The sequence below is a fragment of the Diceros bicornis genome, unplaced genomic scaffold (genome assembly GCF_020826845.1).
Source record: "Diceros bicornis minor isolate mBicDic1 unplaced genomic scaffold, mDicBic1.mat.cur scaffold_184_ctg1_multi, whole genome shotgun sequence".
Classification (NCBI taxonomy): Eukaryota; Metazoa; Chordata; class Mammalia; order Perissodactyla; family Rhinocerotidae; genus Diceros; species Diceros bicornis.
The window spans coordinates 86,726-113,961 of NW_026691079.1; the positions used below are offsets into that span (position 1 = coordinate 86,726).

Below are 27,236 nucleotides of genomic sequence, written 5' to 3' on the forward strand. Positions count from 1 at the left end.
TCTATTTAAATTGCATTATTAACATCGTCTCCAGCACTTTCTTAAGTCTAGAGCCTAGACTCAAAACAATAAACAAAACCAAATCAACCCCTGATTTTTGGCTTTGACTGATTTCCATGGTGTAAATATTCCCAGCAGAGTCAGTTTCAAGCAATCAACATAATGCCACCGAATGAGGAGTTGGAAAGAGATGCGCAGTAAGTAGCAATTTAATGTTTAATAATGACTGTGTTTAACAATCAGCCCTCAAGATTCTTGAAAATTTAACCATCAGCTGTCATGAGGCAGTACCAGCCGACTCCAGGACGTCACAGGCTGTGTGTGCTGTTTTCAGAACGCAGAACAAGCCTGGCCTCAGAGTGGACGGCAGTGCAGGGATTGTTTCATCTACAGAGGCGAAGTGCTTCACCGTTACTTAGCTGGTGGGTTGAGGACACAGATTTTTTGTTGTTCTTCCATTAATTCAGCCAATATTTATGGAGCGCCTGCTACATACTAATCAGTAGGATGCCTGTTGAGACAGTAAACCCATGGTGAATAAAACAGACACAGCCCTGCCTCACGGCGCATATGTTCCCCACTAGCTCTCTGTCTACCAGACTCTGCTGAATCCCTTCCCTCCCAGGTCGGCTCATGCTCTCTGCTCAGCACCTCGTGTTCTGGAGCCCGGTGGAAGGGCTCACAGTTGTGCCAGACAGCCAGGAGCCAGCCTTGACCACTCCCTCGCCTTCCTTTTCCACAGCAATTCACCAATCCTGGCCATTTCCCTTCCTGCCGGAGCTGCCAAGCCCTCGCACTACTCTCCCCCTCTGCTGCCACGACCCTGGCACAAGCCCTCATCATCTCTCGCCTTGACTTCTTCAGAAGCCTCCTAACTTCCTGCTCCGTCTTCCCTTAGTCCGCTCTCCACCCAGCAACCAGGAAATTTTTTTAAAAAATAAAAAATCCTGTTTTTCATTTTTTGTTTTTTTGGTGAGGAAGACTGGCCCTGAGCTAACATCTGCTGCCAATCTTCCTCTTTTTTCTTGAGGAAGACTGTTGCTGAGCTAACATTTGTGGTAATCTGCCTCTATTTTTTGTATATGGAATGCTGCCACGGCATGGCTTGATGAGTAGTGCGTGGGTCCACACCCGAGATCCGACCCCATGAACCCTGGGCCACTGAAGTGGAGCACGCGAACTTAACCACTAAGCCACCGGGCCAGCCCCCAAAACCTGTTTTTGTGTCATTCTTCGGCTTAAAACCCTGTAAAGACAGTCCAGCATGGTGGTGCAAGGCCTCACCTCTGGATCCAGCCCACGTGGGTGTGTGGCTCACCAGCTGGGTGACCTGGGGCACGATTATATAGCAGCTCTGTATCTGTTTCCCCACCTGCAGAAGGAGGATGATATAATATCCACTGAACAGGGTAGCTTTGAGGATTAAATGAGTTAGCATATGTGAAGTGCTCAGAACAGTGCATCGTCCTTATCATCATCATCGTCGTTAGGATAAAGACCAAACCCCTGACCCCAATCTTCCAGTCTTGGCTGTCAACACTCGCCCTGCTGCTCTGTGTTCCAGAACCCAGTCCCTCTCTGCAAGGTCCTCACCACACTTGCCCTTGCCCGAGCTCATCTCGCCATTGCCATGACTGCCAGCTTTGCCTTTAACTCAACTCGTCCCTCAGAGCTCCTTCAAGACCATGTCTGCAGTGAAGCCTTCCCTCACCCCAGTCTAGATCAAGTCTTGTTATGTTCCTTCAGAGCATGTGTCCCATTGAACTCAATTAGGATGCGTATATAACAGTCATGCCCCGTCTACACTGTGGGCTCCATGAGCATTCCCAGTGCCATGTACAGTGCCTGTAACATGCTAGGTGCTCCATATATATAAAACCTTTGTAGTAAATAGGGCTTATCTAAGACCCATCTGAGAGAACACTTGTTGTAAGCCATGTCTCATTCAGCAAAATTCCAGTATGAATTAGAAGGTTTGGCTGTATGCATGGATTTGATTAATGGTGGTATTTGACATCAACTCTTCACCCTGTTACTCCCATTTCCCAAAACTTCCAAGGGCCCTGCTTAGCCTCTACCAGCGCTCTACGAGTGCTCGGCATGGCAGGAAAAGAACAAGGATAATATCAAGACTTTGGGGCCTTGCCAAAGTATTTCACCCTATAGAGTTGCTAGCTGTGAGCAATCTCCACTTCCCAAGGCCATTCCTAGAGATTCCAGTGAGTAAGTAGTTGTCACAAACACTTATTGAGCACTCACTGGATACAAGACATCATAGCAGCTGTTTCCTACATGCGACTAAACTGGAGAGGGGGTCAGCTTTTCAAAGGAGAGCCTGAAAACCATGGAGGTTCACCTCACTAGGATCGAGCGATTCTTCCCTTGTGGGCACCTGACACAGTGGCTCCAACATATTTTATTATGTGTTTTAAGTCTTATCTATTAGGGAAACATACTAAATTATTGGAGTGAAATGTCATATCTGGGATTTGCTTTAAACTATCCCAACAACAAAAATGGTAAGGAGAACAGATGAGACAAGAATGGCAAAATGTTGGTAACTAAAGCTGGGTGAGGGATGATGGATACATGGACAGAGAGTGGGTGACGGGATTCATTAGACTAGATTCTATTTTGGATTGTGTGTGAAAATTTCCATAACAAAGTTTTTAAATAGCCTCAAAATAGCAAAATAGCTAAAACTGATAGAACTGTAGGAATTCATTGACAAATCCACCATTGTGGTGGGAACTTACAACATACTTCTTTCAATTACACGTGGATCTAACAATCAAAGCTTAATTTCATGGGCACAAAACTTAGCACCCAACAACTAGAGCATACAAAATCTTTAGAAACACACATGGATGGAACATTTATAGAAATTGATCATATACTAAGCCATAAAACAAGTATCAACAAAATTCAAAGAATCTGTACCATATAGACTATGTTCTTGGAACACAATGCAATTATGATATAAATCAATAATAAAAAGACAAATAAAACTGTCTAAATATTTGAAAGTTTGAAATGCATTCTAAGTAACCCATAGGTCCAAGAAGAACTGTCTGATAATGAATCAAAACTTGTGAAATGCCATGAAAACAGTACTTGGAGATATATTTATAGCTTTAGCTTTATTTTATTTATTTATTTTGTGTGTGTGTGTGTGTGTGTGTGTGTGTGAGGAAGATCAGCCCTGAGCTAACATCCATGCTAATCCTCCTCTTTTTGCTGAGGAAGACTGGCTCTGAGCTAACATCTATTGCCAATCCTCCTCCTTTTTTTTTTCCCCCAAAGCCCCAGTACATAGTTGTATGTCATAGTTGCACATCCTTCGAGTTGCTGTATGTGGGACGTGGCCGCAGCATGGCCAGAGAAGCGGTGTGTCGGTGCGTGCCCGGGATCCAAACCCGGGCTGCCAGTAGCAGAGCGCGCGCACTTAACCACTAAGCCACGGGGCCGGCACAATAGCTTTAGCTTTAAATGCTTATTTTTACCTGAAAATTAGTGAGCAAAGTACACATCTTCAGACATTGGAAAAATAACAGCAGAAAAACTTTTTAAAAAATGAAGGAAACAGATAAAGAAAAAGAACAGAATTTTATGAACATGAAAACCAAAAATACGTTCAAGAAGACTTATGATGTCAAAATTAATTCTTGGAAAAGGTTGATGAATTTGACAAAATATCTGGCATGATATATGAAGAAAAAATAGAAAGGACAAATCGATGGTATTAAGAATGAAAATGGGACGTAACTTCAGATAGAGTTTTTTTGTTGTTGTTGAGGAAGACTTGCCCTGAATTAGTATATGTTGTCAATCTTCCTCTACTTTGTATGTGAGCTGCTGTCACAGCATGGCCACTGATAGACAAGTGGTGTGGGTCTGTGCCCAGGAACTGAACCCGGGCTGCCGAAGCAGAGCGCACCGAACTTAACCACTAGGCCACTGGGGCTAGCCCCAGATAGAGGTTTTTAAAAGTTAAGAGAGCAAGAATATTATGAACAATTGTATGACGTTAGATTTGAAAACTTAGAAATATAATCATTAGTAGAAAATCTTCCTACAAAAAAAATACCCAGCCAAATGGTTGCCGTGGTAAGTGCCATCAACTCTCAAGTAACTTATCCCTCCACTCTTATACAAACAGTTCTAGAATTTTTTTTTAAAAACAAGAGGAAACACTTCTCCCCCACCCCCACCACGAGGCTAATACATTGATACCCAAACAAGACAAGGACCAAATCAAAAAGGAAAACTCCAGGCCACCTCACTTAAGAAATGCCTGGCACATTTGCATTTCATTTTTCTTTCTCCTTCCCTCTAGAAATTGGTATTTCAATAGACAAATATCATATTAGCCAACATTTAATCGCTTAAGTGCAAATTTCCTTTTTTGAGTTAACTCAGAAAAACTTGGGCAGACCAGTCTAATGCTTAGAATTGCTCTCAAGGTCCCATTTATTTCACCTACTTAAAGAAATTATTCTTGGTTCGACATTTTTCACACTGTTCTTAGTTTCAAGCAAAAAGAGAAACAAGTTAAATTAACCTAAGTTTTTGTGTGTGTGTGTGTGAGGAAGATCAGCCCTGAGCTAACATCCAATGCCAATCCTCCTCTTTTTTGCTGAGGAAGATCAGCCCTGGGCTAACATCCGTGCCCATCTTCCTCTACTTTATATGGGACACCGCCACAGCATGGTTTGACAAGCGGTGAGTTGGTGCGTGCCTGGGATCCGAACCTGCGAACCCCGGGCCGCCGAAGCTGAGGGCGTGAACTTGACTGCTACGCCACCGGGCCAGCCCCTAAATTAACCTAAGGTTTTATGGAGATAGAAACAAGTTACCAATTTTGGTTGTCAATTATCCTCTTCAATCCTGCCTGGGCTGTCAGGATGGGCTAGGATCCCTTCCGGGAGGGGGAGTGGCTTGGAGGGGCCTGGGCTCAACCCAAGTTGAGTGCCTCTGAATTAAGTAAAAAGGGCATAGCTGCTTTCAAAGCCCAAATACCAACTCCCAGAACAGTTCCCTACGATTAGGAAGTGCCAGGCCCATAAGTCTCCATAAATATTTGTTAAATAAATGCAATACAAGGCAGATTTATTTCTTATTTATTCTCTCCTCTGGGGAAAATGGAGTCACAGGTAAAGTTTATATTTCTGTAAAATAATTAGATAATATACATTTCTAGGGAAAAATGCTCAGCTACATTATATAATAAGATACCTTGATAAACTCATAACTTAATAAAAGCCAAAAAAGAGAGGGAGAAGGGAAATTTAAGCCTGCTAAATGATAATGCTTCTTATTATTTTCTAGGTATAATCTAGGAATCCATTTTCTATTACATCAGAAACAAAAGCCACAGGATAGTAAGCATTCTTGCTTAAAAGACCAGTGTCCAATAACATCAAATTAAACAGCTATACATTGAGTACTCTAAATTAAATGAATATCAGCGTTGAGTTGCATAGGTAGAATTTTATATGAATGAAAAAGTATCAAGGAGGTAGGTAAGCCCCCAGTACAAATGCTATGGATGACATTTATGAACTGACTCTCCATCCATAATATCAAGATAAGTGGGTGGGAATGAGCAGCTAAGATAAAATGTATATCTGGAATTCAATTTTGATGTGTCAATGCCAGCAGAGATATAACACAAAGTAATCAGTGAGCTAGAATATGTATGACTAGGAGAAAGGAAAAGAACATTTTCTCCTGAGTCTTGTTTCCTGTGATGAAATAATTGGCCCCTCATGAGTGAGTGTGCAGTACAGATTGGGTGTAGAGCTAATCATTGGAAACGAACTCGTTCTATTAGGTTGATGTCAATGAAAGTCATTACTGAGGGTCAAAATGATTGACTATGGGTAATTCTGTCTGGTTCAACATAATACATCCCTGAGCTATTGATCTGAATTTGATCCATGTGGCATTGTGTGTGGCTTATCTGAAAGTGGCATTTAGCTATCTTCATGTCTAGAAGACCATTGAGCTGTGGGCGAGGAGGCAGCAGCAGAAAGCAGCCGAAGAACCAGACAACACAGAGCAGGATGTGACTTAATGACCACAAAGACCTAGTTAGTAATGGCTAGAAAGACCAAACACACTAGTTCAAAAGCCAAGATGTACAAGATAATTAGAAGAGAAAGAAGCGAAAAGAGATAAAGAGAGTAGGGAAAAAGATGATTGTTTTTTTAATGAACGGGAAGGAAGGGCAGATGGAGGTGTGCCATGGAGGATGGAGAGCAGCAGACCCACTACAGGGATGAGAAGAAATAGCTGAGGTGGACGCGAGAGGCCAACTCCAACAACACTGGGGGCCAGGGCAAGTGGTCGACATATCCCCTTAGGGTCTCATAGGTGCTTATAGGTCTGTGGGGACATTGGGTGGATAGACAAGCTAAGCCTGTCCCTTCAGTGGCCTCTGGGGGCAGGATGTGTTTCACAATGCCCCATTGTAACAACTAGGGGCTAAAATGAGGCTGAGATGACCCAGACCTGGCAGAGGGAAGAGCTCTGGGTGGCCAGGCATAGCTTCCACTCCCACTTCGGGGAAAGCAAAGGGCAGAAGCAGAAGAACGCTGCCAACCCTACAGGAGAAAATGGACCTCTCTCCAGTCCTTGAAAATGATGAGAACAGGAACACATCTCTCAATACATCATCTACTCAATCATATTATGTATCACAAAGAAAAATATCAAGTCGTCTTTAGATTGAGTCTACCAAAGGCATAGATCCCTGCCTCCCCATGACAGCGGATGGGACTAGAGCCTGACAGGGAGTCTCCTAAGGGGATCAGAAACACGGTTCTCTCTCTATGGTGCAGCCCATGGGTGCTGCCCACCTGGGGTGTCCGAAGCCAAATCACCATCATCCCCAACAATCAGCACTGCACCTTCAGTCACCAGAGCCAGATAACTGAATCACCCGAGATATCTCCTCCTTTCCCACCCAGTGCCAGGCTTGTAAATTCCACCTTCTAAATGTTCTCCATACCACTATCCCTTGCGTTCCATCAAGACTTTTTGCCTGGACAACTCTAACAGCCTCCTAACTCACCTCATTGCCTCTGTTCTGCCCTCCTATTCCCCAGGAACCTTCCTTCTAAAACTCATTTAATCCAGCCACTCTCTGCCCAAAGTCCTTAAATGGCTCCCATTGCATTCAGGACAAAGCCCAAACTCCTTATCATGGTCCAGGTCCCCCATGGGTCCTCTGCCGACTTGACTACACTCATCCCTTGCCACGCTGAAGCAGACCCTGTGTCCACCCGTGCTGAATTATTACTGATTTCTCAACACACCACTCTCATATAAGCTGTGTTTGTACATACTGTTCTCCCACTTGGAATTTCTCCTCCCCTTATCCACTCAGGGAACTCTTCATTCCTGGTTTCTCAACACAGGCATCACCTCCTCTATGAAGTCTTTCTAGATTCACGTACCCTGGACTTACCTCCACTATAGACTCAATCACATCGCCTGGCTCCGTTTACATGAGTCTCCCCCACCAGACTGTGAATCCCTAGTGGGCTGGAACTGATTCTTACTCGATTTTGAATTTCTAGTACCTCATATTGTCTGGGACAAATGGGTATTTAATGTTTATTAAGATTAAAATGAAATTAAAGTGCTCAATTCTGCCCCAATGTTCAATTGAAAAATCAAGATCTATCTATTATCCAGTGTCATTGGCCCAGCCGCCTGTGGATTCTGATGAGTGGCATGGGCATTTCAGTGTGAGAGATGGCATTTGTGATGATGGTTGATGAGAAATGATCAGCAAACCGTGAAGCCAGGAAGCTTCATGTATACTGTGTGACTCAGCTCTGAGCCCAGAATCTCACTTGACGAAAGTGGTGAAGTCAGAGTGTCTGGTCCTGCTGACCGACATCTCAGCTGCTGGTGCCCGTAAATCAATCTCTTTTGAGTCTCAGCTTAAAGGACAGGTTGGCTAGACAACACTTAAATTAAACTCCGGTGGAAGGACATTTTTATTGCTCTAGATCTTTCACAATTGTTACTTACGAACGACCAGTCAAAGCATAGATAGACAAAGGCTATTTTCTGTCATCTTTGCATGCTGTCAGTGACAGGTCATCTCAGGACTACACACTTCCCTCAGAACGCTGCCCTTTCCTGCAACAAGGCAACCACAGAGCTGCCCTGAGAGCTGAGCAGGTGATGGCAAGTCCCTCGCCACCCCCTTGCCCACCAGTGTCCCTCAGTGATTGCATCCACAAACCAGAGAGCTGGTCCTTCTATCGAACACGATTAGATAAAATTTCCCTGACACGTTTAAGTCATCACAAAGCACCACTGTTAATTTCATTAAAAGACACGTGGTGCCATTTTTGTGTCATTTGTGGCTGAAACCGTGCTAAAATTAAATGTGATGGAAAGTTTAGGAAAAACTGTGGCTTTGTGTGAGATTTCCAGAAGTGTCTGGTGATGGTGAAGAAGAAAGTGAAGGCTTACAGGGACTAGATATGCCTTGAGCCCTCTTTAGAAAAAGATGGAGTATTAGTAATATGTTAAAAACCCTGCACCAGGGGTCAGGAAGACGGGGTCTAGTCCCTGCTCTGCCACCAACAGTGCTGTATTGTATTAGCCACTTAATCCTGTTGCGCCTCATCTTCCTCATCCTGCAGAGTGTTGATCTCATATTCTGTTCGATGGCTTGTAAGCCTTTTCTTCAAATGCTCTAGTGTGGATCCATGAAAGGGGACAATAGCTCTCCCCGTGGCCCCAGTGTTGTCCTGGATCAGCTAGCACCCTTCCCTCTGAGCCGAAGCTACTCCTGGGGCTGAGAAAGGGGCCAGGATTTTATTCTCTTAAGTCTTATTTACTCTCTACCATCAAGCAGCAAACCTCATGGGTTCAGAGGTTCATTCTGTGAGCAGGGTGTGCTGAATATTCTCTTTGGTCCCCTTCCCAGATCCACGTGCCTCCCTTCTCCGTCTAGTTCTGTGTCTCAGAAGCCTGGAATCTATGAATTGCATCACACGGCCCCCTTGATCCCTGGGTTCCCTTCAGGTTTGGTCAATGGGAGGCATTGGCATGAGACTGGCAAGACAGAGGACATGAATACTGCTGTTCATGAATATATATGCATGAATATCACTATCTATTACAACTGTAGCTAGAGTCTAGAAGTTTTGGCCTTACTTGTCCTTAGAGATAGGGTATATCTTCAATGCGTTGTGTGATGCTACATGAAATCAGGGAAATAGAGCTGTTTCTTAATGGAGCTACGATACCTCAATCTCCAAACACCATTGTTCTTTGATGGGGCGCCTCTGTAGAGGCTGTACCCTATGCTGGGTGAAAGTGAATTCTCTGAAGTCAGACACGTCTGGGATAAAATATCACTCCTGTTACTTGCTGTGGAATTATGAGCAGATACTCAACCCCTCTAAGCTTCAATTATATCAAAATGGCAATAAGAATAGTAGCCACCTGAGATGGTTAGTTTTATGTGTCAACTTGACTGCCACGGGGTGCCCAGATTAAACATTATTTCTGGGTGTCTCTGTGAGGGTGTTTCTGGATGAGATTATTTAAATCGGTGGACTCAGTAAAGTAGATCACCCTTCCCAGTGTGGGTGGGCATCATTTCATCTGTTGAAGGCCCAAAGAGAACAAAAGTTGGAGGAAGAAGGAGTTCGCCCCTTTTTTCTGCCTCACTGATTGAGCTGGCACATCTTATCTTCTCTGGACCTCAGTCTAGAACTTACACGGTTGGCCTTCCTGGTTCTTAACCTTCAGACTCAGAGTGGAACTATGCCACCAGCTTTCTTGGGTCTCCAGTTTGCAGAAGGCAGATTGTGGGACTTCTCAGTCTCCTTAATCGTGTGAGCCAATTCCTCGTAATAAATCTCTTTATATATTTATATATCCTATTGGTTCTTATTAGTTCTGTTTCTCTGGTGAACCTAACTATTACACCACCTCATAAAACTGTTGAGATTACTGAGCAAAACACTACCATGAGGTGCTTATCACAGTGCCTGGCACACAGTATGTGCTCAATAAAATAGGTCTATTATTGTAATTATTGGTAATAAAACTACTGTTAATAATATATCCAGGGAGTATCTCAGTTAAGAACCAGAAAACTTATTGTGTGATTTCTTTGAGAGCAGAGACAGAAGTGCACATTTGGCTGTTTGTAATTCAGCAATAGTAAATTGCACCACCCATATTCATTGCCCTTCCCATCTCATCTTCTAGTTAGATTTCCTCATGACTTTCCTTTATTTTATCCCTCTTAGAGGATGAAAATGATCTGAAGAGTATTTTTGATTTGATGATTCTTTGCAAAATCCCTTATGTTCTCAGAAGGAGCAATGCCCTTTAAAATCTAATCAACAAATAAACAAGCCAGTGACCACAGGGAAGCCTGCACAGAATGGAAATGTGTATCACATGGAGGTCTCTTATGATTTCATATTTTAAAAAGACAGAGATGCAAAGGTTTATTTTTAAGGGGTATTTATTTATTGCTACCAACACCTTTTAAAGATGCATCAAAAATATAAAGATTTACAAACTATGTATTCAGTTCATTTTCATTTAGACAATGTATAAAGCTTGTTGGTCTCAAATATTTTTGAAAACCCCATTAACTTGATCTTGATTTTTAATTGAACATTGAGGTAGAAGTGGGGCACTTGAAATTTATTTTAATCTTTAGAAATATGAAATATCTGTTATGTCCCAGACAATATTAGATATGGAAAATTCAAAATTGAGTAAGAATCAGTTCCTGCCTTAGGAGTTTATAGTCTAGTGGGAAAGACACATGTGTAAACAGATCCCAAGGATGTGATTAATTCTGGAAGTCTACCCTATCAGTATACTAGGATATTTTCACCAGGTTTAACCAAATCAGAAAAGGAGCCCACTAAGTTTCTAAGAGTCTTCAAGGCAGCATTTATGGTTTTATTGATGGCAGGTTGATGGTATTAGGTTAACTTTTTAGTCTGGGTGAGACCTATTGTTTGAGTTCCCCATCCCAAACATGAGACTTGAGTGTTGTCCAGGTAGAAAGGAAGCATGGACATACCCTTACATGCCTCTGTGTTCCCTCAGCTTCCTGGAGTGGCCTCGAGCTCACTGTAATTATCTTAAAAGGTAGATATTAATAAAATGCTTATCCATTTGACTTTATGCCTACAGACTAATTTTCATTGGTGTTTGCGTAATCCATTTTAGTATCTCTTATTCCTGGCTGGATGTCTGTTTGCAGGTAAAGTTCACAGAGTGTTAACGTTATTCAGTCAATCAACAGTTGTTTATTGAAGACCTGTTTTGGGGCCCAACGAGGAAGAGGCAGCCTTGTTGGTAGAACAAGTGGTTACCTGCTTTGTGTGACCTGAGAGGCATTAACAGGAAGGTCCCTCTGCCACAAAAAAGAGCCTCCTTTCCAACACATATTAAACTAGCAGCTGTTGCCCTACATTCCACCACTAGAGACTCATTATTTTGATTTAGCAGGCATCCTCCTTTAAATGTCAATTCCAGGTTAAATCTGGTTGATAAAAACACGGGGTTCATTAACTCTCCTCTCTATATGTTTGAAATTTTCCACGATAAACTTTTTTTTTTCATGTTTACACTCTTTTTGACCTAGCAATTTCATTTCTGATCCTAAGGGTATAATCTGAAATTCAGAGATTTGTGCATGAAGATATGCGTTGCAGCATTATTCATAGCAAAAGCATCAAAACAACTAAGTGGCCAAGAATAGGGGAATGATTAAGTCAATTATAGTCCACCCCTGAGCTAGAATACTGTGCAACATTAAAAGTGATATTTAAGAAGGGTTTGTGTAATGATGTGTCACTTATATTCATAAGTGTAAAAGCAGGACCCCAAATAGTTTATATGATACAGTTCCAGCTGTGTAAAATGTTAAGGATTGAGGAAAACAGAGTTCTAGGAGACAACAGAAAGCCCTGGGTGTGACATGTGGAAAGTAATATGTATGCTGTTTCTGTGCTCGACTGCAACGAAAGATGTACCAGGACCAGGCACAGAGTGAATGAGGACATTTATACACACACACTGCCCTAGAGTTATTTTGTTTTGTCTTATTCTTCTTTTTTTTTTTTTTTTGTGAGGGAGACTGTCCCTGAGCTAACATCTGCTGCCAATCTTACTCTTTTTGCTTGAGGAAAACAGTCCCTGGGCTAACATCTGTGCCAACCTTCCTCTATTTTGTATGTGGGATACCGCCACGGTGTGGCTTGAGGAGCAGTGTGTCGGTCCACGCCTGGGATCTGAACCCGTGAACCCCAGGCCGCTGAAGCAGAGAGTGTGAACTTAACCATTGTGCAGCCAGGCTGCCCCTGCTCTGTCTTATCCCTAAATGGGAAGTGGAATAAGCCACGTGGCAAGTGCGAGTGGGCCAGCCTGGTGACGGCTGCGTCAATTACAAGGAGACTGGATGGGGCGGGACTAATGAACTATCTGAATGGAAATGACCAATCCTGCAGAGAAATGGTTTCTGCTGTCACATTAGCAGTGAGCGGCTGGGTATTAATGTTGGCAGGGAGAGGGTCTCTGATACACCAGTGAGTGCGGTTTGAGTTTGTGCCTTTCCAACTATGGTCTAAGATATGGAGAGAACCCAGCCAGTCACTAAAGAGACTTGGGCAGTAATTTAATGTAGTACACATATGACAAGAAAAATGTTTCAAAATGTTAGCAGTGATTCTCTCTCGGTGATGGATGTATGGATGATTTTCATTCTCTTGCCTAAGCTCTTGCGTGTTATATAAGTTTCTATAATGAGAAAACATGGATATCAGTAATCTTGTGGGGAGGAAATATGTAAATGTCCTGGGGGAGTCAACCCATTAGTGAGCACTTACTATGGACCAGGCATTGTATTAAGTGCTCTACAGAATCCTCTCTGCAAACTCATGAGGTAGCCAGCATTATCATTCTCATTTTACACATGAAAGGAGCCAAAATCTAGAGATATTAAGTATTCAGCATTAGCTCACATTTCTAACAAAGCGGTAGAGACAAATCTTTCTGATTAGAACCTGTGCTCTTAGCCACGACTGAACGAACATGCTCTCTTTCTCGTGGTTCTGTAAGAGCATCACCATAAGATAGTGGTCCTTTCGATGGGTGAAAAAGTAGAAAGGGTAATTTGAGGGCGTTCAACCGACGTGTATTAAGTGCCATAGGACACGGCCAAAATGAAGGTGGAGGGTTGAACACACATTACTTTTGCTGAAACCCCAGTAAAACCCCAGTAAAGGGAATTTTTTTAAGCACAATAAGGACAGAGAGAATGGGGAAAGAGAAAACAACAACAAATTTTCGCAAATCATAAAGCAAATGAACAAATATGTGAAACTTAGACCCTTAGCCGGCAGCCAGAAAAACCAAAACCAGCCCAATCTGCACCATGGATTTCTCAAACTTTTCAGGAAGCAGCAGCAGCAGCATCCTCTTTGGAAGCGAGAGTGAAGATGCTGCAAAAATCAGGAGGCTGGACCACTACAGACCACCAGAAAGGCTACAGGTGAGAGACTGATGAGATCAAGGTTAGTCAGCACAGCAGCAACTGGAACTCTCACGCATTGCCGGGGGGAGTGTAAAATGGGACAACCTAGAACGGGACAACTTTGGAAAATAGTTTGGCCATAGTTATTAAAGCCAAATATATGCCTAATGTATAACCCAGCGATTCCTCTACTAAGTATAAACCCAAGTAAAATGAATGCATATGCCCCCCCAAAAAACATGTACAAGATTGTTCATATTCATAATAACCCAAAATTGGCAAGAGTAGAACACACAAACTGTACTATGTCCATACAGTGGCATGCTATATAGCAAAACACCCCAAAAACTACTGCTCCATGAAACAACATAAAAAATTTTACAGACATAATATTCAGCAAACAAAGCCAAACAGAAAAATGCATACTGCATGATTCTATTTATGTAAGATTCAAAAACAGGCAAAATATATTTACAGTGATAGAACCCAGAATAGCGGTTACCACTGAGAGGAGGGTGGCTGGGAAAGGACAATACACAGTCTTCTGGGGTGTAGGAAATGACCTATATTTTCATGTTGGTGGTGGTTACATGGATGAATATATATATATAATTTGGATAATCTATACATTTAAAATTGTTCACTTTGTGTATGTTATACCTTAATCTTCAAAAAAAAAAACAAGAGGATTGATTAAAAGTTTGAGAAGCAGTTACATTTCCAAATCTTTTCCCACTTTGCAACCAGGCAACTTCCATTCCCTAATGCTGGCAGGAAACTAGAGGTTGATCCTGTAGAGACTATAAAATAGAGGGAATCTGGACTGGGACATACTGGCCACAATTTTGGGCAGGGAAGCTGTGCTGAAAACAGGGGTATAGAAGACCATCTCTGAAAATAACCCCAAACAATTGCACTCCTCCCTATACGGGCATGCTGCTGCTCCCATCAAGAGGTGGACTCATGTTGACTCCATTGAATCTGCACTGGGCCTATCTTCAACCTATAGGATGCAGATAGTGACATCCTGGGACTTCCAAGCACTGGCATTGAGAAGCCCTGTCAGCCTTCACTATCTCCTTCTGAGAACTTCTTGCCATGCTGTGAGGAAGCCCAAGTAGCCACATGGAGAGGTCGACATGGAACAGAGTCAGGCCCTTTGCCCAACAGCCCAGCTGGGCTCCCAGCATCCAATCGCCAGCCATGTGAGTGAGCCATCATGGAACTGGATCCTCCAGCTGGGTGGGCCTCCCCAGCTGATGTCATACAGAACAAACACAAGCTGTCTTTCTAAGCCTAGCTCAAACTGCAACATTGTGAGTAAATATATGATTGTTATTTTAAGCCACTAAGTTTTGCAGCACAACAATAGATAGCCAAAACAAAGGGGAAGTGACTATGAATACTAAATGCATAAGGACCCCTCCCATCCTTCTTCCTCCATTCTGCTTCCAGAATGCTGGCAGCCAGTCTTTCACCTTCTAGTAAGAAATGAGAGAGTCCTTCTCTACACAATTGGACTAGTTGTATCAGTTTTCTAATTGTGGCAAAACAAACCATCTCAGAACTTATTAGCTTAAAACATCAACATATCATGATTCTGTCTGTACGTTGGGCTGAGGTGGGCATTTCTTCCTCTGTATGTTCTTCCTTAGTGTTACTCACGTGGCTGCCTTCAGTTGAGAGCTGGGCTGGGGCTGGAACATTAAGATCCCCTTGCTCACATGTTTGGCAGTTGGTGCTGGCTGTTTACAGGGGGCACCTCAGTTCTTCTCACACAGCCTCTCATCCTCTAGGGCACACCGTCTCTCCAGCAGCAAAGCCCAGACTTCCTTACGCAAAGACTGGCTTTCAAGAGGCTGAAAACAGAAGGTGCAGCTCCTCTTAAGCCTGGACCAGAAGACGTACAGTGTAACTCCAAAACCAGTCTGGATTCAAGTTAAGGAGAAATGGATTGCACTCCTTGAGGGCAGCAGTGGCGCAGTCACGTTACAGCAGGGTGCCCTTTGGACACCAATCTAAGAGGAAAGAGCTAACGATATTGACATGGGAGTTCCTCAAGAAGTAGCTCAGCCATATGATGGACAACAGAGGCCCCTTCCTCTGGGGCCTGTTGTTCCAAGTGCAGGAAGAAAGGGCAAACCCCAATGTGCAAGCACTTTTCAAATCTCTGCTCACATCCTGTTGGCTGCTGTTTCATTGGCCAAAGCCAGCCACTTGGCCAAATTTAAAGTCAGCATGGAGGACTACATGCGAAAATGGGGGAATTCTTGCATCTGTTTGTGCAAATAATCTGTCACATGCAGAATTAGGCTGTGAGCACATGAAATGCTCAGAATTTCAGGGACTTCTCTTGGAGTTAAGCATTTCAATTTAATATTCAGACCATTTTCACTTTAGCCCAGCTGACAATTATAGGCATAAACCCTCTTTCATTTGTCATTCAAAAGAAACATTTTGAGTATAACATAAAGCAAATATTTTGTGTCTCACATGGAGAAGCTGACTGCCAGCCCACCTAGACAACCAGATCTAGGTGATTAGTTGAATATTTTATTGCATTAGCTCTAATTTACTTATAAAAATAAATGGGAAAATGAAAAAGGAAGATGTTAATGTTAGGGATAATAAGGCCACATTTCATAAATGTAATAAAACCAAGACAAGGAGTAAATCACTAAGCGTGTATTTTGACTTGTCAAACTAGGGGATATTTGCCATATTTGTGCTGGATCGGAAAACGTTCTTCTAATACAAAGGAGAAGAAAATTTCACGACACCATGGAAATGGGAATTTTGCCAGCCATGTAGATGAGTGTTATTATGTTGGATGACCTTATCTCAAAGACCAGGAATATGGTACATCATTTTCCCAAGGTGGTAAAATGAGAAGTGATACCGTGAGAGGGACTGGGTTATACATAGATACAGTGACTCTCTTCCACATCCTGGCCTTCAACTCTCTCACTAAGAAGTTCACCATATTAAAGGAGCCTCCACATAGTTGGACCCATTTTCTTGGTGTAGATGGAAGTTGACACCACTCTTCATTATGGGTTTTCCCCGTTGGACACCATCACCATTTCCAAGTTCGTTTTCTGAGGCACCTTAGTAGGGTCCACCCTAGTAATGTACTATTTAAATTACTTGAATGAAAAGAGAACTAACAGACCCTGCATTATGAAAACTCCCCACCCAACACTCCCAGCCCTCTCTGCCACCCACAAGACTCCTTGAAGAACTGGACCTCAAGATGAGAAGCGACATATTTCCTCTTTTGTTAGCTCTGAGAAGCTTCCAGACTGGATGAGAAGCCAGAACTTTTCATCTTGTGGGTAAGTAAGAAGTGGTTTAGCGTCTTGCCACAGAAAATAGATAATGTTTCACTTGCGATCTTGGGTCTAGAAAAATGTTCTGCCTTTGGAAAAATTTTCAAGGAGACCTCGTTACATGTCCTGTTGCTTTATTTATTGAAAGTTGTTATAGGGGCCTCTATCTTACCTTCATTTTCGCACCTCTGCTTGGGCAAGGAATGTGTGTTTTAAGTGGTAGTATGGAACTCACTGAAATGCTTTAGCACGCTCAAAAGAGATGGTGAATTGTGTATTAAGGGGCTTAAGGTGAATTAAAATAAGAAAGTTTTAAGAAACAGAGTCTGAAGCCAATGTGATGTATAAGCAATTTGTCATTAAAAATGAATAAAACAAAATCTAAAAAGATGAGTGAGTTTACTGAAGTTGCATAGCGAATTAACAACCTTTTTTACAAGCCACACACCTCATCTCCAAAATAAACACATCAGGGCAGTTAAATGCCAGGCTCACAGTGAAAGAATTGTGTGTTTTATTCACAGTCAAAGTATCTACAGGTCAGTATTTTTCAACCAGCGGCTTATGACCAACTGGTGGGGGGCGGGGCCATGAAACCAACGTAGTAGGTAACAACCAGCATTTTAAAAGAAATGAAAAGGACTATAATTATAAAGTATCAGATGCTGCATGTGGTGAATATTGATTTCTGAAACTTGGCTCACTTCCCTCTATCTCTGTGATGTAAAATGTATTTTTCACAGTGGGTCATGGCCAGAAGTCCCTCAAATCAGCATTGCTAGACACTTGTAAAAAGCCAGACACAGAAAGGCAAATACTGTATGATCTCACTTGTATGTGGAAGTTACAGTAGTAACTCATAGAAGAAGAAACTCATAGAAGCAGAGAGTAGAATGGTGGCTGCCAGGGGCTGGGGGGAGGGGAAGATGGGAGGTGGTGGTCAAAGATGTTAAAAAACAAAATTCAACGAAGTAAATTTAAAGATCAAATTGGCTTTATTTGATGATTCATGCATCAGGCAGAATCCCATCTAGCAAACAGAAAGGAGCTCCAAAGAGCTTTACAAAAGGAAAGGTTTTTGAAGGCAGAGAGGGAGTGAGACAAGGAAGTCGTGAACAGAAAAAAAAGATTCTTTCGAGCAAGTTCACCTTCTTTTGAAGGACAAAAGGGGTCTATTAGGAGGATTATCTCACAGCGCTGATTGAGAAATTCCAGACTGATCAGTTAAGATTACTTTCCTGGGGGAGGTTGAAACTGCAATTAGATGAGGTATTAAGTCACATTTTGGTGACGTGGGCTTAGCTCAAGTGACTCCATCTTGGGCCTACTGTCTCTTTTTTAACCATTACCCCTTTTTGATCAGACTCTCATGTTAACTGAGAGATGTGATGAAAATTTAAGGCATTAGCACCACTCTCAGCTACTGCTCTCAGCTTTTGGGGATCCTTTGCGTGGTATCCATAGGTCATGACATTTTTTGTTTAATCACTGTGACATTCACAGGTCACATCTTCAGGTTCACAATCTCTAAGTCAGACATTCTCTTTGTTCCTTTTCTGATGTTCCACCCTTAGCGAGATCATTTGTTTGGTGGTCAGCAGCTGGCAACATGCATTTAAAGCTTGTGAGAGAACACAACACACCAGGAAGATTGTTATGATTATCATGAGCAGGATAATTCCCAATGTCTGGGGTGCATCTCAAAGCCAGGGTCCACAAGACTCAATCCAATCAAAATCAAACGAGTCAAAGACAGACCCAATCGAAGGAGTCACCTTTTTAAGCCAAATGTCTTGCTCAGTGATCTTATGTAACTGAGTTTCAACTTCCCCAGAAGCGTTAATCCAGGAGCAGCAGGTGGTGTTCGCCACAGCGCAGACACCTCCCTGCTCAGTTAAAAGATAATCAAGGGCTTTCCTATTATCAAGAACACTTTGGCCAGAGAGTCTAAGGATTTTTACTGGGCAGGTTGTTGCTTTAGCAGCAGATTCTACAATCTTTCCAAGAGTTAAGAGGAGGTTTCCAATCAAAGCTTCATTTATATTTACCTCTAACCAAGAAAGTAGGGTTCTGCCAAAGGAAGAGAATCCTGAATCATGAATGCCTCCTAGTAATTCCCATTTGAATCTGTGGCTCAGGACTGGAAAGGTGACAGCCTTGGAGGCCGGTGAAATTTAAGTGTCTGTAGACCATACAGATGGTTTTATTCTGGTGATTTTTGCCTGTGTCCCTTTCTTTGCATAGATCCTGGATGCAAAGTTCCCTAAGTTTGGGGTTGTTAACCAGAGACAGGGAAACGGACCAGGGGGTCTCTAGCATTATGGACAGATGTGTTTTTTGATGACAAATGAAGCAGTCTGAAAAGTGACCCCCCTTAGCAATGGCCTAGGAGATACAGATGATGGCATTATCTTTCTAGGCCCATGTCAGAATAAAGAAAGGAAGAGAAGAGGACAGGGTTTCACATTTAGTTAAAGTATGAAGTCTTGATCTGGCCTCTTGGGAGGAAGCAAGTCTTCCTTGATGTTGGCTACTTCTCTTCCTCGTCACTTTGCTTAGGAGGTCTTCAGCATCTGTACAGGACCAGGTGTCAGGTGGAGGCTTTTTCATCTGTGAGAAGTGTACCCAAGCCTCAAGTCCCTGGAGTTTGACTGCCAGCTGGGTGGTGAGGAGGAGCTGGTATAGTCCCTTCCAAGGAGATCCAAGGGCAGTCTTTGTTCTGAGTGATTCCGACTCAGAAGGGTAAGAGAAAATTAGAAATGCTAGTTTGGAGATTCATAGCCAGATATTTTAGGAAACTGGAAGAATTCAGGATCCAGTCCAGTTTACAGATATATAGCAAAACCTCAAAGAGATAATAGGATTAGAATCTTATGTAGACAAATATGCAAGCATAATTTTTCTCTCTATTTTTACTCCCCTTTTATCAAAGATAATCACAGTAAAACTAATTGCTTTGTATTAAACTCATCCGGATTATTTTCATAAGTGCAGGAAGAATAGTGATTGACCGTATAAGCTCTTTTTAAGACTGTTTGCTGGAACTTTGTAAGCAAGATATCAGGCTGATTTCTCCAAGGGGCTTTATTGGCTCCATAAAGCCAACTTTAGTTTCTTAAAGGTTTCTGGGCATCTCCAAATCTATGTACATCTCCCCGAAATATGGCATTCTAGTCAAAGCCTTAGTAATATAACCAATGTGTTCAATTGTGTTCTGTTACAAGGATAACAGATTCTTACTGAACTTATGCAAATAACTATATTGCCCTAAAAAGAATACTCATGAGTTTCTGAATTGTGGAGAGATCAAGTAGGGAGAAAAAGTAAATGATTCATCTTTATTTAAAAGGGTGTACTTTACCAAATTGCTGGTATTCATAGACACCTTAGGAGAAAATGTTTCCTTAAATCTGGAAAAATAAAATATCAAGGAACTGGTAATATTTCAAAGAAAAAGTTATTAAAATTTTAATCATCCTCCTCAGTTTAGTCAGTCCCGTGTGATTAATTTTTGTTCTGTGAGAATCCAGTTTTCCATTATTTCTGGAAATTCTTATCCAGTTCAGTTTTATGATTTTAAAGTTATTAAAAACTTGAACTTGTCAAAAGCCCTTTCCATGAATCTCCTTGAAGATGAAGTACTTTTGTGGGAACACTTTTGCAAAACATCAGAGTAAAACAATAACTGTCTGTGAAAAGTCTTAAAGATGCTCTTTGTTAAAGATCTGATGGGAGTTCATTATAATGGAATTGACAAGGAAATTTGGTTATTTCTGTAACATGCAACATTTTAAGATAATAACTGGAATTACGACTGATAACATTATACCAGGATGTACTAGACATTAGGAATTTCATATAATTTCTGGAACACTTATAACATACCTGTACCTATACGAATACTCCATAAAGGAGGCTTTGTACTAATTCTTATTTGACAATGCTTCCCATATGATTTAACATATCAAATAAGCCTAATTAGTTTAACATCTCCCTTTTTGCAAGGAGAGAAAACAAATCTTTTGAGATGTTCCAGGAACCCTCTGGAAAATCTCAAAGTTAATTTGAGGTCAAAAAGACTTCATTTAGAATTGATTTTTGGGAAGTTTGTCAAAAAAATAAGAACGGTTTTTGAACACTTGGTCAAATAGGATCATAGGACACTGTGTAACAATACCTAGTTATCTATTTAACCATAGTGACAACTAAAGACTTCACATGCAAGTATAGAATGTTACCCAATTGTCAAAAACCTTAACTCTTTTAATAAAGAAGATTCAGTAGTAATCAAAGACCTGATAAAGATAGCACAGGAAATTATTTTGACAGGTCACAAATTCTTTGTTTTCTAAGCAGATTACTTAAGAGGTAAAGAAAAACCTTTCGAAATCTCTAATCAGGAGCAGACTAAAAGTCTAAGAAAACCTTGTCCTTTTATCAGATGAAAGAAAATTATGTTCTAGTTTTACATAAGTACATTGCTGATTTTAAAACTTAATTTTATGTCTCTTATAATAAATTCATTTGATTTTAGCCAACTTTACACAATGCAAGATTCTCTCTCTCCCTTTCTCTCTTCCCAATTTTCTATTTAATTAGTCCTTATTCTCTTCCTTCCCATCCTGAAATAACCAGCCTCACTTTAGGACAAAATTACTTTCTTTTCCCTCAGAAAATGCATCTCCATTCATAACTTCTCCTATCAAAAACAGATACCCTACTTTCCTAGCTTACAGACATGTTTCCCTTATTACTTCTAGTAGTTTAAATCACATATGTTAGAATTTTTTAACACTAAAAAACCTTAGTTTTTTAGTGAAAATAAAGAAGTAAACAATTATGAACTGTCTTTTATAATAGCATTCTGTGGCTTGGTAAATTTATAAATACTGTTGATAATTTTTGGAAACGTGCTTTCTTGTAGTAAATTTCTCAGTGTGGCACAACACATGTCTACTAATAGGCCCAAATATCTTGAATTCCTTTGTAAAGCAAAATGTGGATAAACCTATGTTCAGTAATTAATATTTCAGTATTTTATCTTATTTAGAAATGATCTAAATATTCAATGCATTTAACTTAACTCATCATTTAACGTAACTTAGCAAAACTTTAAAGTTTCAGGTTACCAAAAAGATTTGGGGAAGCTATTTTAAAAGTTCACATAAAACTTTTTATCCTACTTAGATCTATTTAATTTACTTGTTCTTAACAACCATGTTTAGACTACCTCAAAAACCTTCATGAGAAGAGTCATAAGACAGAACAACCAAACCGAATTGGCAGTCCAAAACAAATGGGACAAGAAACAAAGGAAATGCAAAAGAACCAGAAAATAAGTGACAAAACAGCAACATTAAGCCCTCATATATCAATAATTACCCTAAATGTAAATGGATTGAACTCTCCAATCAAAAGATACAGAGTGGCAGGATGGATTAAAAAGCAAGACCCAACAATATGCTGCCTTCAGGAAACACATCTTAGCACTAAAGACAAGCACAGGCTCAGAGTGAAAGGATGGAAGACAATACTCCAAGCTAATGGCAAACAAAAGAAAGCAGGTGTTGCCATACTCATATCAGACAAAGTAGACTTCAAGATAAAACGGGTTAAGAGAGACAAAGAAGGGAAATATATAATGATAAAAGGGACACTCCATCAAGAAGACATATCACTTATAAATATATATGCACCCAACATAGGAGCACCAATGTACATAAAGCAACTATTAACAAACCTAAAAGGAGACATCAACAACAACACAATAATAGTAGGGGATCTTAACACCCCACTTACAGCAATGGATAGATCATCCAGACAAAAAGTCAATAAAGAAATAGTAGACTTAAATGACAAACTGGAGAGATGGACCTAGTAGACATATACAGAGCACTCCATCCAAAAACAGCTGACTACACATTCTTCTCAAGCGCACATGGAACATTCTCTAGGACAGACCATATGTTGGGAAACAAAGCAAGCCTCAATAAATTTAAGAAGATTGAAATCATAACAAGCATCTTTTCAGACCACAAGGCTATGAAACTGGAAATGAACCAGGAAAAAAAAACTGGGAAAGTGACAAAAATGTGGAGATTAAACAACATGCTACTGAACAACCAATGGATCATTGATTAAATTAAAGGAGAAATCAAAAACTATCTGGAAACAAACGAAAATGATAACATGCCATATCAAACCATATGGGATGCAGCAAAAGCGGTCCTGAGAGGGAAACTCATAGCGATACAAGCCCACCTTAACAAACAAGAAAAAGCCCAAATAGGCAACCTTAAATTACACCTAACAGAACTAGAAAAAGAAGAACAAACAAAGCCCAAAGCCAGCAAAAGGAGAGAAATAATAAAAATCAGAGCAGAAATGAATGAAATTGAGACCAAAAAAACAGTAGAAAGGATTAATGAAACAAAGAGTTGGTTCTTTGAGAAGATAAACAAAATCGACAAACCCTTAGCCAGGCTTACTAAGAAAAAAAGAGAAAAGGCTCAAGTAAATAAAATTAGAAATGAAAGAGGAGAAATTACAACGGATACCATGGAAATACAGAGGATTATAAGAGAATACTATGAGAAATTATATGCCAACAAATTGGACAATCTAGAAGAAATGGATAAATTCGTAGCCTTATACAACCTCCCAAAATTGAACCAAGAAGAAATGGAGAATCTGAATAGACCAATAACAAGTAAAGAGATTGAAATAGTAATCAAAAACCTCCCAAAAAATAAAAGTCCAGGGCCAGATGGCTTCTCCAGTGAATTTTACCAAACATTCAAAGAAGATTTAATACCCATCCTTCTCAAACTATTCCAAAAAAAAGAGGAAGATGGAACGCTTCCTAAATCATTCTACGAGGCCAACATGACCCTGATACCAAAACCAGACAAAGACAATACAAAGAAAGAAAATTACAGGCCAATATCGCTGATGAACATTGATGCAAAAATCCTCAACAAAATATTGGCAAACCAAATACAACAATACATTAAAAAGATCATACACCATGATCAAGTGGGATTTATACCAGGGACACAGGGATGGTTCAACATCCGCAAATCAATCAACGTGATACATCACATCAACAAAACAAAGAATAAAACCCACAAGATCATCTCAATAGACGCAGAGAAGGCATTTGACAAGATACAACATCCATTTATGATAAAAACTCTCAATAAAATGGGAATAGAAGGAAAGTACCTCAACATAATAAAGGCCATATATGACAAACCCACAGCCAACATCATACTCAACAGGGAAAGACTGAAAGCCTTCCCTCTGAGAACAGGAATGAGGCAGGGCTGCCCACTCTCACCACTCCTGTTCAACATACTACTGGAGGTTTTGGCCAGAGCAATTAGGCAAGAAAAAGGAATAAAAGGAATCCAAATGGTAACGAAGAAGTGAAACTCTCACTATTTGCAGATGACATGATTGTATATATAGAAAACCCTAAAGAATCTGTTGGAAAACTGTTAGAAACAATCAACAACTACAGCAAAGTTGCAGGGTACAAAATCAATCTACAAAAATCAGTTGCATTTCTATATGCTAATAATGAACTAACAGAAAGAGAGCTCAAAAAGATAATACCATTTACAATTGCATCAAAAAGAATAAAATACCTAGGAATAAATCTTACCAAGGAGGTGAAGGACCTATACAATGAGAACTACAAGACATTATTGAAAGAAATCCATGATGACATAAAGAAATGGAAAGATATCCCATGCACGTGGATTGGAAGAATAAACATAGTTAAAATGTCTATATTACCTAAAGCAATCTACAGATTCAATGCAATCCCAATCAGAATCCCAATGACATTCTTCACAGAAATAGAAAAAAGAATACTAAAATTTATATGGGGCAACAAAAGACCCTGAATAGCTAAAGAAATCCTAAAGAAAAAGAACAAAGCAGGAGGCATCACAATCCCTGACTTCAAAGTATACTACAAAGCAATAGTAATCAAAACAGCATGGTATTGGTACAAAAAACAGACACACAGATCAATGGAACAGAATTGAAAGCCCAGAAATAAAACCACACGTATACGGACAGCTAATTTTCGACAAAGGTGCTAAGAACATGCAATGGAGAAAGGAAAGTCTCTTCAATAAATGGTGTTGGGAAAACTGGACAACCACATGCAAAAGAATGAAAGTGGACCACGTGCTATCGCCATTCACAAAAATTAACTCAAAATGGATCAAAGACCTGAAGGTGAGACCTGAAACTATAAAACTCATAGAAGAAAATATAGGCAACACACTATTTGACATTGGTTTTAAAGGAATCTTTTCGGATGACATGCCTACCCAGACTAGGGAAACTAAAGAAAAAATAAACAAGTGGGACTTTATCAGATTAAAGAGCTTTTATAAGACAAATGAAACCAGAATCAAGATGAACAGACAACCAACCAGCTGGAAGAGAATATTTGCAAAACATACATCTGACAAGGGGTTGATCTCCATAATATATAAAGAAGTCACACAATTGAACAACAAAAAAACAAACAACCCGATCAAAAAATGGGCAGAGGAAATGAAGAGACAATTCTCCAAGGAAGATATACAGATGGCCAATAGGCACATGAAAAGATGCTCAACATCACTAATCATCAGGGAAATGCAAATCAAAACAACACTAAGATACTACCTCACACCTGTTAGAATGGCTATAATCACCAAGACAAAAAACAACAAATGTTGGAGAGGATGTGGAGAAACAGGAACCCTCATACACAGCTGGTGGGAATGCAAATTGGTGCAGCCTCTTTGGAAAACGGTATGGAGATTCCTCAAAGAATTAAAAATAGAGATGCCCTATGATCCAGCCATCCCACTACTGGGAATCTATCCAACGCATCTGAAATCAACAATCCAAAGAGGCTTATGCACCCCTATGTTCATTGCAGCATTATTCACCATAGCCAAGAAGTGGAAGCAACCTAAGTGTCCCTCGACTGACGATTGGATTAAGAAAATGTGGTATATATATACACAATGGAATACTACTCAGCCATAAAAAAAGACAAAATCGTCCCATTTGCAACAACATGGATGGGCCTGGAGCGTATTATGTTAAGTGAAATAAGCCAGAAAGAGAAAGACAAATACTGTATGATCTCACTCAGATGTGGAATATAAACCAACACATGGACAGAGAAAACTGGACTGTGGTTACCAGGGGCAGTGGGGGTGGGAGGTGGGGGGTGGGGGGTGGGCACAAGGGGTGAAGGGAGTCATATATATAGTGATGGACAAACAAAAATGTACAACCCAAAATTTCACAATGTTAGAAACCATTAAAACATCAACAACAAAAATAAATAAATAAATAAAATTTCACCTTAGGAAAAAAAAAAAAAAAGGAATGATGTCTAAATTTTACCTTGCCAGGCATATTTCTTCCCATTTAAATCAATAGCAAAATCTTCAGGGTAGAAGTCAATTATACTAGAATCCTGTATCAGGGAGAAAAGCGAAGATTCAAAACAAAAGTCACATATTTCTGTTATAAAGAATTTGATACAACTTTCATTCAAGTTATCAGGCCTGATAAGAAAATGAAGTTTCATTCCTTTTAAAAAATGTTATTAAGATATCAGGTCACTAATCCCGGGCCTAGTAAAAACAAAATTCACAATTTTATTTTAAAAGATGAAAATAAAAAGGCCTTATTATAAAAGAATTTTAGAACTGACGACTGTGGGCCCAAGACAGTGAAGAGTTTATTAACTCTAATAATTCCTACTTCTCAGCTGGGTGTCACTCTTTCTAGCTAGGACACAAAACACACGCAGCGGTGACTGCAGGTAAACCAGCCTTCATGCTCTGGTACCCACCACACATGGCTAGAACCAATAAAAATAATGACTTACAGGTATGCTGAGAACAAAATGACTGTTATAAGAATTTCTCCCAAACACACATCAATTTTATTTACTGGGTAGGGTACTGATGGCCAAGGAAAGCAGGGGAAAAAAAGTAGTAAAAAATATACAGAAGAATCCAAATACTTTTACTTTGTTTCTGGACTTCACTATTTTAACTATAAAAAACAGTAAGTTATATTCAAAGAAAAGAGAAGCCTTCCTGAAATGAGTTTTGACTCTGCGCCTAGTGAATTAAAATCCTGAGGGTCAGAGCGGGCCCAGTGGCACAGCAGTCAAGTTCACACTTTCCACTTCAGCGGCCCAGGGTTCGCCGGTTTGAATCCTGGGCTCGGACCTACTCATCGCTCATCAAGCCATGCTGAGGTGGTGTCCCACATAGAAGAACCAGAAGGATTTACAACTAGGATATACAACTAGGTACTGGCAGCTTTGGGGAGAA

At 40.5% G+C, this 27,236-nt stretch overlaps 1 long non-coding RNA gene across 1 annotated transcript; it reads right to left on the reverse strand.

Moving 5' to 3' along the window:
- Nucleotides 1-460: 460 nt before the first annotated feature.
- On the reverse strand, nucleotides 461-26,378 carry LOC131402605 (uncharacterized). Its single transcript, XR_009218809.1, has 3 exons — nucleotides 26,293-26,378; nucleotides 1,285-1,372; nucleotides 461-511 (listed from the first exon to the last, which is right to left on the reverse strand). It is a non-coding gene; the product is annotated as an uncharacterized LOC131402605 (long non-coding RNA).
- Between the last annotated feature and the right edge of the window lie 858 nt (nucleotides 26,379-27,236).